The sequence below is a fragment of the Heterocephalus glaber genome, unplaced genomic scaffold, assembly GCF_053883595.1.
Source record: "Heterocephalus glaber isolate CG9 unplaced genomic scaffold, H.glaber_assembly_v1.0 deba00000122, whole genome shotgun sequence".
Taxonomy (NCBI): Eukaryota; Metazoa; Chordata; class Mammalia; order Rodentia; family Bathyergidae; genus Heterocephalus; species Heterocephalus glaber.
In genome coordinates this window covers 48,423,999-48,438,245 of record NW_028258138.1, presented here as the reverse complement: position 1 = coordinate 48,438,245, position 14,247 = coordinate 48,423,999, and the positions used below count along the sequence as shown (strand labels likewise).

Here is a 14,247-nt window from a genome sequence, read left to right as displayed (position 1 = left end):
AGTACACAGATCAAGTCTGGGAAGAGCACCTATATGTCTTGGGTTAAAGCGAATAAGACAAGGGGTCTACAGTGACTCAGGCCAGAGAATTGAGAAACCATGTAGAATGCAAAGGTCCAGGTGGCTTCACACAAAAGTGTCAGTAATACAAATGAAGGGTTTGTAGAGCAAGAGGTTAAGGACCTGATTCAAGAAAGCTGAAAAAGTAGTACTTTTCATACCAAGGGAAGAATGAACCTCAAGGCCACCCCCAGAGCCAAGGAGGTGAACCATCCAGGCCAACATATCATGGCCCACAGCACTGAGGAGCAGAAGCACCACCAGTGCCAAGGAGGTGAGTGAGGTGGGCACTAGCAGCTCATCCCCCCACTCTTGTTTGAAATGGGAAGACACATAAACAAGTCTCAAAAACAGACATCCAGATCATCTAAAGCAACCCCAATGGGAAACAAGATGGAACAATCTGATACTCAACAACCTGGACTCCCTGAACTGGCAACAAAAGAGGATCTGGAAAAAATGAAGTCAGAAATAATTTCTCAGATAACAGCAGAGATTGTGCCCATAGTGCAAGACATGGTTCATAAATCTGGAGAGAACACAGATAAAAAAATAGAGGAGCTGAGGAACATGATGGAATCCCAACATAGGAAACAAATGGAATTCATAAAGCAGATGCAAACAGATTTCCAGGCAATTAAAAATTCCATTGAAAGTTTACAAAGCAGAATGAGCCAATGTGAGGACAGAATTTCAGATATGGAACATTAGATTGCATTTAGTGACCAGGAAAAGAAAAATTGCTTCAAAATTATAAAAGAACATGAGAAATCAATCCAGCAGCTGCTAGACGATGCAAAGAAGAATACCATAAGACTGGTCAGAGTCAGTGAAGAAACATAAGAGAGTGCAGATGATATAAACCTGTTCACAGAAGTGATGGCAGAAAATTTCCCAAGCAGGAGAAAGAACTTGACATACAGATAAGTGAGGCATATAGGACTCCAACTAGACTCGATTAAAAAAAAAAACTACACATAGGCATATAATAGTTAAGATTACAAAAACCAAACAGAAGAACAAAACTCTAAAAGCAGTAAGAGAAAAGAAACAAATCACAACATACAAAGGAAAGCCCATCAGAATCACAGCAGACTTCTCAATGCAAACCCTCAAGGCAAGAAGAGCTTGGAGTGACATATTTCAAGCCCTAAAGGAAAACAACCTCCAACCCAGATTGATGTACCCTGCAAAACTATCTTTCAAAATTGATGGAGAAATAAGATACTTTCATGACAAAGAACACCTTAGGAACTTCATGAATACCAAACCCGTACTCCAAAAAATTTTAGACAATATCCTAGGAAAAGAGAACAAGGATCACAAGCCCAGGAAGCCCAATACAATGAATTCATCAGGCATGACAAGAAATTAAAGCAAAGGGGGAGAATCCAACAAAAAGAAAAAGTCATGACAATGATGTCAATACATATCAGTGATAGCAAAATATATTAATGGTCTCAATTCACCAGTCAAAAGAAATAGACTGGCAGAATGGGTCAAGAAACAGGATCCAACAATATGCTGCATACAATAAACACACAATTCAAAAAGAAACTCATAGACTGAAAGTTAAAGGGTGGAAAACAATACTCCATGCAACAGGAACCCCCCAAAAAGCAGGAGTAGCTATCCTCTTTGCACATCAAGTGGATTTCAAACTAACACTGATTAAGAGAGAAATCACCAACAGAGCTAAGAGACAACCTACAATGTGGAAAAAATCTTTAGCAGCTATACCTCAGACAAAGGTCTACTATCTAGAAAATATAAATAATTGAAAAAAATGAGACACCCAAATTCAAAGACCCAAATCAAAAATGGGCATCTGAAATGACTAGACAATTCTCAGTCAAAGAAGTAAAACCAGCAAATAAATATATGAAAAAATTTTCAACATCACTGGTCATTCGAGAGTTGCAGATGAAAACAACACTGAGATTCCACCTCACCCTGGAAAGAATGGCTGATATCAAGAAATCAACCAATAAGAAATGCTGTAGAGGGTGTGGGGAGAAAGGAACCCTTCTCCATTTTTGGTGGGAGTGCAGGCTGGTGCAACAACTGTGGAAATCAGTATGGAGATACCTCAAAGAACTAGGACTAGAGGTCCCATTTGACCCAGCTATTCCCCAGCTGGGTATCTTCCCAAAAGAATTAAAAGATTCATACCACAGTGATATATGTGCACACATGTTTGTAGTGGCACAGTTTGTAATAGCTAAAGCTTGAAAACAGCCCAAGTGCCCATCAACTGGAAACTGGATAAACAAGATGCGTTTAAAAAAAAAATAAAATGGAGTACTACTCAGCCATAAAGAATGAGAAACTAGAGACCTTTATAGCTAAATGGATGCATATTGAGGCCATACTCTTAAGTGAAATAAATAGGACACACATGTGTAAATGCCAAATAGTTTCTCTAGTATGAGAAACTGAAAGTGTAAATAAGGATTAAAATGATTAAAGTGAGTAACTGATAATGTGAAATAGGAAGAAAAGGTCCAAAGGGGTAAGGTTGGTGGAAGGGGAAGGGGGAAAGGAAAGGAGGGAAAGGAAAAATTATGAGAGAAGAAAAAAATGGAAATGAAATCTATGTAAATGGAAAAGGGTAGAGGGGGTGAAGGGTGTACAGGTAATGGGGAAAAAATAAGAACCAAGATACATCATGTACAGGTACAAGCACCCAGTGATAAATGTAAACGTATTGTATTCCTAAAATTTACCAATAAAAAAATAAAAAAAAAGAGATAAAAAGGGCACTACATTCTTGTAAAGGGAACAATCCATGAGGAAGAGATGACAATCATAAATATATATGCACCCAACACTAGTGCACCCAACTATTGTATAAAACAAATATTAACAGACATGAAAAATCAAATAAGGACTAATACAATAGTTGTGGAGGACCTCAATGCCCCACTATCACAAATAGATCAACTAGACAAAAAATAAGAAAATGCTAGAACTCAATCAAACTCTTTAACAAATGAACTTAACAGATGTTTACAGAGATCTCCACCCCACAAAATCAGAATACACATTCTTTTCAGCTGCACATGGGCCATTCTCCAAAATAGACCACATACTCAGTCATAGAACATGTTTAAGTAAGTGAAAAGGAATGGAAGTTATTCTCTGAATATTATCAGACCACAATGCAATGAAATTGGAGATCAATAGCAAAAGGAACTACAAGAATTTCATGAACACATGGAAATTGAACAACACACTTCTGAATAATGAATGGGTCTCAGAGGACATTAAAGAAGAAATCAGACAGTTCCTATAATTAAATGACAATACGACATATCAGAATCTATGGGACACAATGAAAGCAGTCTTATGAGGGAAATTCATAGCAGTGAATACTCATATTAGGAAAACACAGCGAGCCCAATTAAACAACCTGATGTCAAAACTCAAGCTTCTAGAAAAAGAAGAGCAGGACAAACCCAAAGCTCATACAAAGGAGGAAATTATAAAGATCAGAGCAGAAATCAATACAATGGAGACTAAGAGAACGATACAAAAAAATCAATGAAGCCAAGAGTTGGTTCTTTGAAAGAATAAAAAAACTGACAAATCCTTAGCTGAATTTATCAGAAAAAGGAAAGAAAAAGCCTAAATCCAAGCAATTAGGGATGAAAAGGATGAAAGTACAACAGACTCAGCAGAAATCCAGAGGATCGTCAATACCTATTTTGAGAACCTGTATGCCAATAAGATGGAAAACAGAAGAAATGGACAGATTCCTAGATACATATGAACTACCAAAGGTGAACAAAGTATACCTAAAAATTCTAAACAACCCAATGTCAATCAATGAAATTGAAAACATAATTAAAAACTTACCAAGTCATAAAATCCTGGGTCCTGATAGCTTCACTGCTGAATTCTACAAGACATTTAGAGAGGAACTGCTGCCACTACTGTTTAAACTCTTCAATGAAATTGAAAGGGAAGCAATACTCCCAAATTCATTCCTGGAAGCAAGCATCACTTTGATCCCCAAAGCAGAAAAAGACCCAACTGAAAAAGAGAACTATAGGCCAATCTCACTAATGAACATAGATGCAAAAATCATTAATAAGATACTAGCAAATAGAATGCAGAAGATCATCCAGATGATCATATGCCCTGACCAAGTGGGATGCACATCAGGGCTGGAGGGATGGTTCAACATACACAAATCAATAAATGTAATACACTATATCAACAGAGCCAAGGACAAAAACCATATGATCATCTCAATAGTTACAAAAAAAGCATTTGACAAAATGCATACACATTTATGATAAAAACCCTACAAAAATTAGAATAGATGGTCTCTACCTCAATCTGATAAAAAGACATCTATGAAAGACCAACAGCCAATATCATACTAAATGGTCAAAAACTGAAAACTTTCACACTAAAATCAGGAAAAAGAGAAGACTGTCCACTATCACCACTCCTGTTCAACATAGTTTTGGAAACATTAGCCATGGCAATTAGACAAGACAAAGAAATGAAATGATTAAAGATAGGAAATGAAGAAGTCAAATTATCATTATTTGCAGATGACATGATACTCTATATAGAAGACCCCAAGAACTCCACCAAAAGTCATCTAGACTTAATAACCAAATTCAGTAAAGGAGTTGGATAGAAGGTCAACACACAAAAATCAATAGCTTTCCTGTACACGAATAACAGACTCACTGAGAGAGAAATACGGTAAACAATTCCTTTCACAATAGCATCCAAAAACCTGAAATACCTAGGAATCAACCTAACAAAAGAAATCAAAGACTTCTTCTCTGAAAACTATAGCACTCTGAAAGAGAGATCGAAGATGACATCAGAAAATGGAAAGACTCCCTTGTTCCTGGGTAGGAAGAATCAACATAGTGAAAATGGCCATACTTCCAAAACTGCTATATAGATTCAATGCAGTCCCAGTTGAAATTCCAGCAGCTTACTTCATGGACCTTGAGAAAACAATCCAAAAATTCATTTGCATCCAGAAGAGACCTAGAATAGCAAAAGCAATTCTTGGCAACAGAGACATGGCAGGGGCTATCACAATCCCCAACTTGAAACTATACTACAAAGTCACTGTGATAAAAACAGCATGGTATGGCAAAGCAACAGACCAGAGGATCAGTGGATTAGATTAGAAGATGCAGAAACAACTCCAGACATTCTCATCTACCTCATCTTCGACAAAGCAGCCATCCCTCCTCACTGGAAGAAAGAGAGCCTCTTTAATAAATGGTGCTGGAAAGACTGGATTTCAATTTTCCAAAGATTAAAACTAGACCTATATCTCTCACCATGCCCTGAACTAAAATAAAAATGGATTAAAGATCTAAATGTTAAAACAGAAATGCTCAACCGGTTGGAGCAGAGCTTAGGTAGAACTCTTGAACACACTGGTGTAGGAAAAGATTTTATGAACAAAACCTCAGTTGCACATGACCTAGCATAAACAAACAACAAGTGGGATCTCTTCTTATTAAAAAGCTTCTGTACAGCAAGAGAAACCACCAACAGCACTAAGAGACAACCCACATTGTGGGGAAAAATTTTCACTTGCTGTTCCTCAGACAAAGGTCTACCCTCTAGAATCTATAAAGAACTTAAAAAAATCACAACTTCCCAAATTGAAAGACCCAATCCAAAAATGGGCATCTGAAATGAACAGACATTTCTCATACAAAGAAGTAGAAATAGCAAATAAACATATGAAAGAATGTTCAACATCACTGGCCATTCAAAAGACGCAAATGAAAATGATGGTGTGATTCCACCTCACCCCAGAAGGAATGGCCACTATCATGAAATCAACCACCAACAAATGCTGGCAGGGCTGTGGGGAAAGAGGAGCACTGCTCCACTGCTGGTGAGAGTGTAAACTGGTGCAACCACTGTGGAAATCATTATGGAGATACCTCAAAGAACTAGGACTGGAAGTCTCATTTGACCTGTTGTGTATTCCCCTGTTGTGTATCTCCACAAAAGAATTAAAAGACTCATACCACAGTGATATAGGTGTACTCATGTTCATAGCAGCACAATTTGTAATAGCTAAAACTTCGAAGCAGCCCAATTGCCCATCAATGGGAGACTGGATAAAGAATAATGTGGTTTTTGTTTTATAAAATGGAGTACTAATCAACCATAAAAAATGAGAAATTAGAGACATTTATAGCTAAAAGGATGCACATTGAAGCAATACTCTTAAATGAAACAAATAGGGCATACATGTGTAAATACTGAATAGTTTCTCTAGCGTGAGAAGCTGAAAGTGTAAATAAGGACTAAAAGGTTAATAGATAATGTAAAATAGGAAGAAAAGGGGCAAAGTGTAAGGGGAAGTTGGAGGGGTAGGGGAAAGGAAAGGAGGAAATGGAATCAATATGAGAAAATGGAAAAATGGAAAGAAAGTCTTTGTAAATAGGGAGGGATGGAGAGGTTGAAGGGAGCGTAGAGGAATGGGGAAAAAATAAGAACCAAGAGAGATTATGTTAAGGTGGAAATTTCCAGTGATGTATGTCATTATATTGTATACCTAAAATGTACCAATAAAATTAATTTAAAAAAAAGAATGAACCTCAGCACAGAATAAGTACTAAAAGACAAAAAATGTGAAGTAGGGACTGCTTTTCCTAAGTCTTCTTCCCAATACCTGGTATCTTGTCCAAACAAAAGATGAAACACTTAGATAAAGGAGGTTTGAAGGCTTAGCAAGATGGCTCCTAATATAGGGTCTATTCCTCTCTTTTTTCTCTAAACGTCTTTATTCTTTACCTTGTATTTAGTCCACAAATTCTCACTGAGTGAAGTTGTACAGATGAAATGTTCATATTAACAAATTCCCCCCTCCCTGCCCTTACCTTGGGACTCTGGACCATACTTGAGACATATCAGTTTATTAGTTAAATTAATTTGTTTGGATAAAAGATTTGGACAAAACTACATGCTTTACTAAACCCAACTTACTGTTATTGTCAGAAGTTGCCACACTTTAAGTCTTTCACATAATTTCGAGTTTTCCCCCTTACAGACATTCTCATATATGCAATTCTGTATTTACTTCATTATTAACTTGTCTGTTACTTTATAATTCCTGCATGACTGTTGATAGAAGATTTTCTCTGATCTATGAAGCCAGCGAAAATTTGCACATTGAAAATAATAAAAAATTATTAGCTCTCTAGAGATTTTGTGGAAAATACTAACAGATCAATAAACATTTTAAAATAAGACAAAATTTTCTAACTATAGCAGACTATGTAACTTTCTATAGAAATGTTTTGGAGTTGTATTATGTAATTTGTCATTGGAACTTTATTGGAAATCCCATTAATATGTGAAAGACCCGCATTGGTGGTAAATCTTTCCTTACTCTAGTCTTACCATAGTGCTGTGTGAGGACTTGAAAAAATTATTTTCTCTCTCTGATTCTCAATTTATGGTCTGATATATGAGGTTTTTAGACTAAATCTGTAGAGTCTTTTCCAGTTCTGTTCATGATTTATATTTTGTTTCTCACACATAATTTTGGCACATAATGGGTACTCATCCAATGAATACTTATTGATGGCTCCTGGCCCTCATAAATCCAAGTGGTTTTAAGAGCAAGAAGCAGTCCTGTGGGTTGGACAAACAAGCAGGGAAAGATCTGGATGAATAAATGTACAAATTGATCATCTCACTGAAGTGTAACATAAAGAAGATCTGGGCTCTGAATATTTGATAGCACACTTGACTGCTTTTGACAAATAGAACTGCTGGTGATAAAAGTTATGTCAACATCTGAGGAGGTGTAGAATAGCAGTACCTAACGGCTTAGGAAAGGCTTATAACTGAGAAACAAGGAAAACAAGGCCAACAGGAAGGGCATCCAAGTAAATCAGAATGAAGTCCAATCTACAGAATGTTCCCAGCTGAGGTGTAAGAGATTTCATTGTAATTGGGAGAGAAAGTATTTGCTCTCTACATGAGAAGAGCCAGGAAGAACAATGGCAGGGATTTGACCAAAGAAGTGAGCCATTCTAAAAGGAGCATAAGACTAATCCGGTCATGCAATTCAGAATCCCCTCTACCAATTTTTATATTATTTTACGTTTTCTTTTCTCAAAAACAGTTTCTGATTTTTTTCTATTCTTTTTGTTGTCCTGTCACTCCTTGAAAGATTTTCAATTTTGGTGACAACCTCTATATACCAATGAAAACTTGTACTTGAACCATTAAATTGAAGGATTCTTATTCAGAGGTCCCTGAGAGATTCTCACAACAGAAGTGCTTCTGGGGACTTGGGAAATGACCAGTCTCTTTGATTTCCTAGGGAAGGCTACCACAACAAAGTCCTCAAGGTCAAAGCTCAGTTTTACACTGAACAAGAAATTGCAAATTTTGACTTTCTGGTGGGTTCATGGAGGGGTCACCAGGACTAGTTCCTACACACATTGCCAGTATCAACAGGCTTGTCCACAAAGAAAAAGAAAGAAAGAAAGAGAGAAAGAGAGAAAGAAAGAAAGAATGAAAGAAAGAAAGAAAGAAAGAGAGAAAGGGAAAAAAACCTCTCTGGTATATTATTGAAAAGTCTCTGTGGATGAATTTTAAAACTTGCTGAAATGATTGATCAACCAGCTGTAAAATTTGATTAATGGATCACAGAGGAAAGAGTAGCTTAGAGTGCAACAGCAAACATATAATCGTACATTCAATAAGGCAAGTTCATCCATTTCTGACCATTTTTCAATATTAAGCTTATAGTCTTATTGTTTTCCAAGTAGATAATTGTCTCAGTCCTCTCTCTGTGTCCTCTCTGTCCCCAAATGTGATTTATGTGATGTCCTTCTGCTCTCTCGACTCTCCATTCACTCTTCCCTACCATTTTAGACTGTAGTCTCAATGAACTTTGGAAACCAGGTCTAAGGTGCATAAACAGACTGTCTGCAAAGCTCATAATTTTGCTAAAAGTCCAAGTCATCATGACTGAACATGGAACTTTTTTTTTTGACCCAGCAAAGCATCCAATCTATTTGTGTGTTTAGAAAACCCAGGTAGGCTGAAAGGAAGCATTGTTCATTTATAGAACTTTCTCCAGAGTATCCTCCTTGGAAAGGATGTACCTTGTGTCTCCAGACCCTTTCCAGTGACAACCCTTAAACGAGAGAATGGAAATTCTGTCAATAAGAAAGGTAGTATTTCAACCAAGATGAAATATTTTAGTAAAAGTAAAATAAAAGTAAAGAGGGGGCAAACATGAATAAAAGACTTTTAATTCAGAGAGTTGCTAAATATAGTTTTATCACAATGGGAAACTACATCAAGACAAAATTGAGCTGAAGGGCCCAGTTTGGATTGTAAAGTGAACTAACAATGGAAAAAAGCTTGGAATTTTTTGGAAAGCATGATCCCCAGTGGGTGATAAACCATTAATACTGCCCAGTCACTTTCATCTGAATTACAAGAAGAAAACTCTGTTTTTGATCTTAGTCTTCAGGATTGGTGTTTTATATATCACTGCTTTTAATGCAAACTTTTCCACAAAGTTTAAACCCTGGTTTGAATCCCTAGAGTTGTAAATTCATTTTGTATAGATTAGAGACTATGGACAGCAAGTGCTTGGTTTTGTTTTGCTTCTTGGTGGAATTGTAATAAACTGTTCTCCATAGCTGGGACGTTGGGAGTGGGCCCACTGAGTTCAGTGGCTGGTCTTTCTGGGTTTCTTGGGAAGAATGGCGATAGCGCTGCTGTTCAATGCTGCTGACAACTCCAGGGAGGCCTGCTGAGAAAGCCATTCTGAGGGTCAATTTGGAAGGAGTCACAAGAAAAAGGGTGAGGGTTAATTACTCCCTTCAAGACGCTTGCTGGGAGCTGTACTTCACCTCAAATGGAAATTTCAGAAGTTTTTGTACTGCTCACAAGAGCATTCCTGAAGTTGAGTAGTGGAAAGCTAGGCCAAGCATAATGTAGTAACTGCTGAACACAACTCTGTCTCCAGAAACTCATCATCATCATCAAATAGCATTTATTAAAAGCCCACACGCATATGGTGCAGAACAAACCACATTAAACAAGCACAGTTGGGTTGCTGATCCTCTGGAGGGCCACAATTTAAAACACTAAGAAACCAACTTTTGCTTCTGTTAACTGTATCTTTACAACCCAAGAATAATGAGAAAGGAGATTTCTTACATAGTGAAAAATATTAATATGAATAATAATGATTATTGCATTAAAATATTAAATAGTATAGATTTCACTTACTTAGGACTTTCTCGGTGCCAGGTGCTATGTTATTTGCTCTTGCTGTTGAAAAATAACTCTTATTACAAATCCAATCATTTTTTTTTTTTGGACCAGGGATTGAACTCTGCACCCTGCGCTTGTGAGGCAGGTGGCAGAACCACTGAGCTAAATCCCTGGCCCAACTCTTATTACAAATCTATGAAGCAGGTAGCACTAATATGTGTATTTTATGTAAGAGGCATTTGAAGTTTAGAAGTTAAATAATTTGCCCATGAAAACAATGCAAAGCTAGGATTTGAATTTATGCTTATTGAAATTCAAAGACCATGTTAAGTGGTATTTCCAGGTCTCATTAGAGTTGACAGTTGGCTATGGGTGGGTTAGTAGAATATTTATATTTATAATATAATACTTTATATACTTTCATAGCATGATAATTTATCCATGGTCTTAATAAAGTTAAAAAACACCTCTCTTGGCTTCCTTTACTTGAAATAGTACAGTTCCTTCCATTAATGTGGTTAAGAATTTTTTTTGGCATGGCAAACATGAGTAGGGGCACTGAAAGTTCTCAGTGGTCTTTTTTTTTTTCTTTTTTCTTTTAGTTCTTTTATTGGTACATTTTAGGTATACAATTCATTTACATTTATCATTGCATGTTTGTACCTGTACATGATATATCTTGGTTCTTTTTTTTCCCCCATTACCTGTGCACCCTTTACCCCCTCCACCCTTCCCTATTTACACAGATTTCATTTCCATGTTTTTTTCTTTTCTCATAGATTTTCCTTTCCCTGTTTTCTTTTCCCCTTCCCCTCCCTTCACTCCTTCGTCTTTGGACCTTTTTTCATATTTCAAATTATCAATTATTTATTTTAATCATTTTAACCCTTGTTTACACTGTTTCTCATACTAGTGAAACTATTCGGTATTTACACGTGTGTTCTATTTATTTCACTTAAGAGTATGGCCTCAATATGCATCCATTTAGCTATAAATGACTCTAGTTTTTCATTCTTTATGGCTGAGTAGTACTCCATTTTATAAAAAACCCACATTTTCTTTATCTACTTTCCAGGTGATGGGCACTTGGGCTGCTTCCAAGCTTTAGCTATTACAAACTGTGCTGCTGTGAACATGGGTGCACATATATCACTGTGATGTGATTCTTTTAATTCTTTTGGGAAGATACCCAGCTGGGGAATAGCTGGGTCAAATGAGACCTCTAGTCCTAGTTCTTTGAGGTGTCTCCATACTGACTTCCACAGTGGTTGTACCAGTCTGCACTCTCACCAAAAATGGAGAAGGGTTCCTTTCTCCCCACAACCCCACCAGCATTTGTTATCTGTTGATTTCTTGATATCAGCCATTCTTTCTGGGGTGAGGTGGAATGTCAGTGTTGCTTTCATCTGCATCTCTCAAGTGATGAGTGATGTTGAACATTTTTTCATATATTTGTTTGCTGCTTTTACTTCCTTGTCTGAGGAATGTCTGTTCATTTCAGATGCCCATTTTTGAATTGGGTCTTTGAATTTGGGGGGTCTGATTTTTTTCAATTCTTTATATATTCTAGATAGTAGTCTTTTGTCTGAGGTACAGCTGCTAAATATTTCTTCCCATATTGTAGGTTGTCTGTTAGCTCTGTTGGTGGTTTCTTTTGCAGTGCAGAAGCTTTTTAATAAGATGAGATCCCAGTTGTTAATTCTTTCTGCTAGTTCCCATGCTACTGAGGTTTTGTTCATGAAGTCTTTTCCTATGCCAATGTCTTCAAGAGTTCTACCTAAATTATCTTACACCAAGTTTAGTGTTTCTGTCTTAATATTTATATCTTTAATCCACTTTGATCTTAGTTTAGTGCATGGTGATAGGTATGGATCTAGTTTTAATCTTTGGCAGGTTGAAATCCAGATTTTCCCACACCATTTATTAAATAGGCTATCTTTCCTCCAATGATGGTGGTTGGCTCTTTTGTCAAAGATGAGGTGGCTGAGCATATCTGGAGTTGTTTCTGCATCTTCTAATCTATTCCACTGATCCTCAGGTCTGTTCCTTTGCCAGTACCATGCTGATTTTATCATAGTAGCTTTGTAGTATAGTTTCAAGTTGGGGATTGTGATACCCCAGCCTGTCTCTGTTTCCCAGAATTGCTTTTGGTATTCTAGGTCTCTTCTGGTTCCAAATGAATTTTTGGATGGTTTTCTCTAGTTCTGTGAAGTATATTGTTGGAATTTCAATCGGCATTGCATTAAATCTATGTAGTAGTTTTGGAAGTATGGCCATTTTCACTATATTGGTTCTTCCTAGCCAGGAGCAAGGGATGTCTTTCCATTTTCTTGTATCCTTTTCGATCTCTTTTTTCAGAGTGCTGTAGTTTTCAGTGTAGAGGTCTTTTGCTTCCTTTGTTAGAGTGATTCCTAGATATTTCATTTTTTTGGATGCTATTGTAAAAGGAATTGTTTCCCTAATTTCTCTCTCAGTGAGTCTGTTATTTGTGTACAAGAAGGCTATTGTTTTTTGAGTGTTGACCTTATATCCAGCTACTCTACTGAATCTGTCAATTAAGTCTAGAAGTTCTCTGGCAGAGTTTTTTGGGTCTTCTAGGTAAAGTATCATATCATCAGCAAAGAATGAGAGTTTAAGTTCTTCTTTTCCTATCTTTATTCCTTTTATTTATTTCTCTTTTCTAATTGCTGTGGCTAACGTTTCCAGAACTATATTGAACAGAAGTGGTGATAGTGGGCATTCTTGTTCCTGATTATAGTGTGAAAGTTTCAGTTTTTGACCATTTAGTATGATGTTGGCTGTTGGTTTTTCATAGATAGCCTTAATTAGGTTAAGATAAAGACCTTCTATTCCATTTTTCTGTAGGGTTTTTATCATGAATGGATGTTGGATTTTGTCAAATGCCTTTTCTGCATCTATTGAGATGATCATATGATTTTTGTCCTTGACTCTGTTAATATGGTGTATTACATTTATTGATTTACGAATGTCGAACCATCCTTGCATCCCTTGGATAAATCCGACTTGGTCAGGGTGTATGATTTTCTTAATGACCCTCTGTATTCTGTTTGCCAGTATCTTTTTGAGTAATTTTGCATCTATGTTCATTAGGGAGATTGGGCTGTAGTTCTCTTTTTGGGTTGGGTCTTTCCCTGGTTTTGGAATCAAAGTAACACTTACTTCCAGGAATGAGTTTGGAAGCCTTGCTTCCCTTTCTATTTTCTTGATGAGTTTAAAGAGTAATGGCATTAGTTCTTCTTTAAATGTCTTGTAGAATTCAGCAGTGAAGCCATCTGGACCTGGGCTTTTCTTTGTTGGTAAATATTTTATTACATTTTCAATTTCACTCATTGTTATTGGGGTGTTTAGAATTTCTATATCTTCTTCATTTAACTTTGGCAATTCTTATGTATCTAGGAATCTGCCCATTTCTTCTTTGTTTTCCATTTTACTGGAGTAGAGGTTCTCGAAGTAGGTATTGATGATCCTCTGGATTTCTGTTGGATTTGTTGTGACCTCACCTTTTTCATTCTTAATTGCATGTATTTGTACCTTTTCTTTCCTTTTTTTGACAAGGTTGGCTAAAGGTTAATCGATTTTATTTATTCTTTCAAAAAACCAACTCTTTGATTTATTGTTTTTTGTATCATTCTCTTAGTCTCCATTGCATCAATTTCTGCCCTAATCTTTATAATTTCCTCTCTTGTATGAGCTTTGGATTCATTATGCTCTTCTTTTTCTAGGAGCTTGAGGTTCTCCATTAGGTTATTTATCTGAGTTTTCTCTGTTGTCCTAATATGGGCATTCACTGCTATGAATTTCCCTTGTAGAACTGCTTTCATTGTGTCCCATAGATTCCTATGTGTTATACTGGCATTTTCGTTTACTTGTAGAAACTGTTTAATTTCTTCTGTAATTACTTCTGTGACCCAT

The 14,247-nt window shown here is 36.6% G+C and overlaps 1 pseudogene; it reads left to right on the top strand.

Moving 5' to 3' along the window:
- The first annotated feature begins 231 nt into the window (after positions 1-231).
- Positions 232-14,247, top strand: part of LOC101705826 (protein O-mannose kinase-like) — a 46,106-nt pseudogene continuing 32,090 nt past the window's right edge.